Below are 6,399 nucleotides of genomic sequence, written 5' to 3' on the forward strand. Positions count from 1 at the left end.
AGGTGAGCAGAATGGACCTGTCATTAGTACAGGGCAACATTCAGCACTCTGACTTTACTTCTAGGAAACCCCATCTCGAAACATATACATGTACAAACTAGATAAAGTTATAGGCACAGATGAATCAAGCTTCTGCACAATGAAAAGACACAGAATAAAGAGAATCCCCTCAATGCAAATAAAAGATTAAAATATAATTTAAAAAAAGCGGGGGGGGGGGGGGAGAAATGCTTACTATATTCCTTTCAGGCCTGGGGGAACTGGAGTGGAGTCATAAGCATGGAGCCTGTGCAGCCTTGAGTTCTATGGAAAGACAGCCAGGGGGGGTGGTGGAATTTAGAAGACTATGAGAGCAAATGAACCTCATCCTACCCCGGACCTGGAGTGCCTGCCTCCTCCGGGTGGGCACAATCTCCAGACCCATGCAGGCCCTCCAACAGCTAAGTGAAGGCAGTTGCACTCAAAATGTCATGGATCGTCTTGGGTAACAGTCTTCTGGCCTCCTGGTGCTGGGTTTCCCACCTCCAGCCATTTGTCTTAGGGGGACCACAGCTATGGATGTTAGCACCCTCAGGGCACCTGTATATCAGAGGTTAAGAATGCCTGGAGGTTGAAGGGTAAGTGGGAGTAAGTCAAAAGACACAAGTCCTTGGGTGTTTGTACTGGTACATCCATCCCACTCTGAAAGAGGACTGTCCCTATGGCTCCGGTTGCCATTGTAACCATAACTGCCAGTTTAGAATTGCTGCCACCTTGGGGTGGCTTTTTGTAAAAACAACATGAAAAGTGGTGCTTCTGGCCACTCACCAGGAGTCACCACTCACCAGGACTGTCGATGATACTTGCCCTGAAGAAATGTCCTGGGGTGGGTATCAGAAATGAATTCAAAACAGAGCCAACCTTCTAGATGCCAATTTCAAAACGTAAATTTTAGTGTTCACTGTTTCAAACAAAAGCCTACAAACAGCAGCTGCACATGTTAATAAGCAGAGAAACTCAAATGAAAACAATAGCAAAGAATCATCTCCCTTCAGCCAGAATAGCCACCATTAAAAAGGCTATAATCAATAAATGCAGGAGAGAGTGTAGATAAAGGGAACACTCCTCCTGTGTTGCTGGGAATGGAAATTGGTACCAGACAGTATGGAGAACAAGAAGGATAGTTGGTTTATGACCCAGTTATCCCATACCTGAGATTTGTATAGAAATGCAAATCAGGGCTTCCCTTGTGGCTCAAGTTAAGGGGCCACCTGCCAACGCAGGAGACTTGGGTTTGATTCCTGCTCCGGGAGCATCCCACATCTGCAGAGTGACTGAGCTGTGTGCCCCATCCATTGGGCTATGCTCTAGAGCCTGGGAGCGATAACAACTGAGCCCATGAGTCACAACAACTGAAGCCCTAGAGCCCGTGCTTCATAACCCGCGAGGCCACCGCAGTGAGGAGCCCGTGCACTGCAACTAGAGAGCAGTCCTCACTCATCGAAACTAGGGAAGAGCCCACCCAGCAAGGAAGACCCAGCCCCGCCAAGACACGCAAATCAAAACTGCCATGAGGTACTAGTCCACACTGGTCAGAATGGCCCTCATTAAATGGTCTATAAATAACAACTGCTATAGGGTGTGGAGAAAATGGGACACTCCTACATGTTACTGGGAATGTAAGTTGGCGCAGCCAGTATGTGGGAAATTAGTACGGAAACCTGATGAATATTCATCACAAAACTAAAAACAGACATGCCAAGTGACTTAGCAAGCCTTGGCATATATTCAGACACAAATCTAATTCCAATAGTTATATGCGTCCCTTATGTTCATAGCAGTAGTGTTGACAATAGCCAAGACGTGGAAGCAGTGTAAATGTCCATCAAAGAGCAAAATGGTAAAGATGTGGTGCATATACACAATGGAATACTGCTCTCCCATAAAAAAAGAAGGAAATAATGCCATTTTCAGCAATGTGGGTGTAAGTAGAGAGTATCATACTAAATGAATTGTCAGAAAGACAAATACTATAAGTTATCACTTATATGTGGAATATTAAATATGAGCCAAATGAACTTACCTTTGAAATAGATACAGGATCAAGGTCATACAGAAGACTGGTGGTTGCCAAGCAGGAGGAGATTGGGGGAGGGATGGATTGGGATACTGGGTTTAGGACATTAAAGCAATCATATATAGAACGGATAAACAAAAAGCTCCTACTATATGGCACAGGAATCTATATTCAATATACTATGTAAACTATAATGGAAAAGAATATTTTAAAAAGACTGTATATATATTTGTAATGGAATCACTTTGCTGTACAGCAGAAATTAACACACCATTGTAAATCAACTGTACTTCAATTTAAAAATTGATTAAAAGATTTTATATGAATTGAAAAATATAAAATAATTGCAGAGCAATAAATTTTTACAATTTAGAGTAGGCTAAGATTTCTTGAGAAACCTATGTGCAGGTCAGGAAGCAACAGTTAGAACTGGACAAGGAACAACAGACTGGTTCCAAATAGGAAAAGGAGTACGTCAAGGCTGTATATTGTCACCCTGCTTGTTTAACTTATATGCAGAGTACATCATGAGAAACTCTGGGCTGGAAGAAGCAGAAGCTGGAATCAAGATTGCCGGGAGAACTATCAATAACCTCAGCTATGCAGATGACACCACCCTTATGGCAGAAAGTGAAGAGGAGCTAAAAAGCCTCTTGATGAAAGTGAAAGAGGAGAGTGAAAAAGTTGGCTTAAAGCTCAACATTCAGAAAACAAAGATCATGGCATCTGGTCCCATCACTTCATGGCAAATAGATGGGGAAACAGTGGATGACTTTATTTTTTTGGGCTCCAAAATCACTGCAGATGGTGATTGCAGCCATGAATTAAAAGACACTTACTCCTTGGAAGAAAAGTTATGACCAACCTAGATAACATACTAAAAAGCAGAGACATTACTTTGCCAACAAAGTTCCATCTAGTCAAGGCTATGGTTTTTCTTGTGGTCATGTATGGATGTGAGAGTTGGACTGTGAAGAAAGCTGAGTGCTGAAGAATTGATGCTTTTGAACTGTGGTGTTGGAGAAGACTCTTGAGAGTCCCTTGGACTGCAAGGAGATCCAACCAGTCCATTCTGAAGGAGATCAGCTCTGGGATTTCTTTGGAAGGAATGATGGCTAAGGCTGAAACTCCAGTACTTGGGCCACCTCATGCGAAGAGTTGACTCATTGGAAAAGACTCTGATGCTGGGAGGGATTGGGGGCAGGAGGAGAAGGGGACGACAGAGGATGAGATGGCTGGATGGCATCACCAATTCAAAGCACATGAGTTTGGGTGAACTCCGGGAGTTGGTGATGGACAGGGAGGCCTGGCGTGCTTTTCATGGGGTTGCAAAGAGTAGGACATGACTGAGCGACTGAACTGAACTGAACTGAACTGAAGATTTCTTATGTATGATACAGAGAGCAAAAGATTTGAAAAGGAGACTTCCCGGGTGGTCCAGAGGTTGAGAATCTGCCTGCCAGTGCAGGGGACAGGGGTTTGATCCCTGGTCTGGGCAGATTCCATGTGTTGCAATGAAGCTTGTGTGCCACAACTGCTGAGCCTGTGCTCTAGAGCCCCTGAGCTGCAACTACTAAAACCCGTGCTCTGCAACAAGAGAAACCACTGCGATGAGAAACCCGCTCTGCACAAGGAAGAGCAGCCCCTGCTCACCGTAATTAGAGAAAGCCTGTGCACAGCAGCGGAGACCTAGTGCAGTCAAAATAAAAATAAAATAATAAAAAAGACTTGAGAGGAAATCTGCTAAGTTTACTTATATATTAGTCCTTCATATTTCACACTATAGTTTTACCTCAAAAACACTGGAAATAACTTCTCATCTAAACGGAATTCTCCCATGTTAAGAAAAACTGAAGTTGCACAATAGTCTATTATGTGACTATACCATAGTAACTTAAACAGTATCTTAGATTTGGGCAGTGAGGTGGTTTCTAATATTTGGGAATTACAACTAATGCTGTAAAAAACAACTAGTCTATTTTTAATCATTGAAGGTACACTGTCAATAAATTCCCTTTGTGGCATAGGTAGTTCAAAGGATCTAAGTGTATACAATTTGTTAGATATTGCCAAAGATAATGGAGAAGGCAATGGCACCCCACTCCAGTACTCTTACCTGGAAAGTCCCATGGACGGAGGAGCCTGGTGGGCTGCAGTCCATGGGGTCGATAGAGTCGGACACGACTGAGTGACTTAACTTTCACTTTTCACTTTCCTGCATTGGAGAAGGAAATTGCAACCCACTCCAATGTTCTTGCCTGGAGAATCCCAGGGATAGGGGAGCCTGGTGGGCTGACGTCTATGGGGTCGCACAGAGTTGGACACGACTGAAGCAACTTAGCAGCAGTAGCCAAAGATAAACTTGAGAAGGGCAGGCAACAATCTGGAAGAAAATATTTGTAAAGTATGTAAAAGATAAGTATGTACAGTATGTAAAAATCTCAAGAAAAGCAACTTAGATAAGGGCAAGCAAGCAATTTACGAAAATAAAAGACAGCTCCATGAAGATGGAACCCAAATGACTAATGAACTCAAAAAGCATATATACTTTGCAAGTAAAGAGAGGATACTGAGGATGTAAATCTTTCATATACTGCTTTTGGGAATATAAATTGAGAGCCATTTTGGAAAGACTTTTGAAATCTATTGCAAGGACTGTGGACAAACTCCAAAATCTGGCAATCCTTCTATACACTTATACTTCCCTGGTGGCTCAGTGGTAAAGAATCTGCTTGCCAATGCAGGAGATGTGGGTTTGGTCCCTGGGTTTGGAAGATGCCCTGTAGAAGGGAAAAAAAAAAAAACACAAAAACTGCATTCCAGTATTCTTGCCTGGGAAACTCCCATGGACAGGGGAAACCTGGTGGGCTACAGTCCATGGGGTCACAAAGAGTTGGATACAACTTAAAACAACTATACATAAACAACAACTATATATATACATATATATATATATCCTCAAATAATCTTTTGAAAATGGCTTTTATCCCTTCATTAATTTTCCTATATAGAAATTTTAAATCTTTAGGGAAAGATTAAAGTCACAAAACAGGACTTACCAGCTTGCTGTCTGATCACTCTGTGCATTCCAAGTGCCAGCAGCTCTTGAGGTATGGATAACAGCTTCCCTCTCCCCACGTGAACACATGCAGAGTCATCCATGGATGGGGTAAGGACATGGAGAGAATCCTGCAAAGGATACCAGGGGGTGAGCAGCCCAGAGTCAAAGTCAGAGCAACGACTTGCCGATGATCCTCTTGTGCTCAAATCGTTGCAGCAGGAGGCCGTGGATGGTGAATGGCAACAGGTATGTCCCAGTTTCAGAAATAATCATGTTTCCATCACTGATGCCCATTCCCACCAGGACTCTCCGTATGAACAGACAGATGGAAACTTGCAACCAAATGAGCCGTTTTAGAGAATGATAGAGAATGCACGCATACATTGGCAGGCACACTTTGGATCACGGAGTCAGAGCACTATTCTTGCAGTGAATGAAAAAACCTGCTCCCATGGGACTTCAGCCCAGTAAGGAAAAGGAAGGGCAGGCCAGCGCCTGACGAATACCTGTCACCAATGGCGCTGATAGGTGCTCCGATACAGGAACACAGGGCTGGATTCTTAGCTCAGGGGAATCCAGGCCCTAAAGCATGATGGGAATCCAAACCTGTCTGCTCAGAGAGCTGGGTGGAATCTGGAGTGTCAAGGTCTGAGTGTGGGTGGGAAATGAATGTCCAGACAGAGTATTTCAGAAAGGAGTGCATTTATTAAAAACAAAGACCAGACATACCGAGGGCGCTGTAAGCACCCCTGATGGACTAGGGAGAGCCGACCTCTTTCGTGGATTAGTAGCCAATTTTTGAAGTCTTGAGACAAAAAAAAAAGTCCTGTTGGAAGGGTGGCATTAGGTAATTGTTTAGCTTACTACAGGGTGAGTACTAGGGTGTGTACTAACCCTAGTGGGTGGGTAAAAACTTCCTAGAGAAGGAAATGGCCCACCCACTCCAGTATTCTAGCCTGGAGAATTCCATGGACTGTATAGTCCATGGGTCTCAAAGAGTTGGACACAACTGAGTAACTTTCACTTTCGTGGGGTCAGGGAGTTGGCTGGTTTAGATCAGGGGGCTCATGGCAATAGTTGCTAAGGTGCTTAGTTCCAAAGATGACCTTGGTGTGGGGCTCTGCATCTGTGGCCTTGGTACAAATGCCCTGCATCTGTGGCCTTGGTATAGGGCTCTCCCCTCTTTTTATCTATGGGCCAAGTCTTTGACCCTTCAACACCCTGCATGTGATCAACTGATTACTTATCCTTGTCTTGGGTCATAGGGACCCAGGTCATTGGG

General features: G+C 43.8%; 1 long non-coding RNA gene across 1 annotated transcript; it reads right to left on the reverse strand.

Annotated features, from left to right (window-relative positions):
- Nucleotides 1-4,805: 4,805 nt before the first annotated feature.
- LOC104997250 lies at nt 4,806-5,673 on the reverse strand. The gene is made up of 3 exons (XR_826312.1): nt 5,624-5,673; nt 5,116-5,245; nt 4,806-4,836 (listed from the first exon to the last, which is right to left on the reverse strand). It is a non-coding gene; the product is annotated as an uncharacterized LOC104997250 (long non-coding RNA).
- Nucleotides 5,674-6,399: the final 726 nt, after the last annotated feature.

The sequence above is a fragment of the Bison bison genome, unplaced genomic scaffold (assembly GCF_000754665.1).
Source record: "Bison bison bison isolate TAMUID 2011002044 unplaced genomic scaffold, Bison_UMD1.0 scf7180017864304, whole genome shotgun sequence".
Classification (NCBI taxonomy): Eukaryota; Metazoa; Chordata; class Mammalia; order Artiodactyla; family Bovidae; genus Bison; species Bison bison.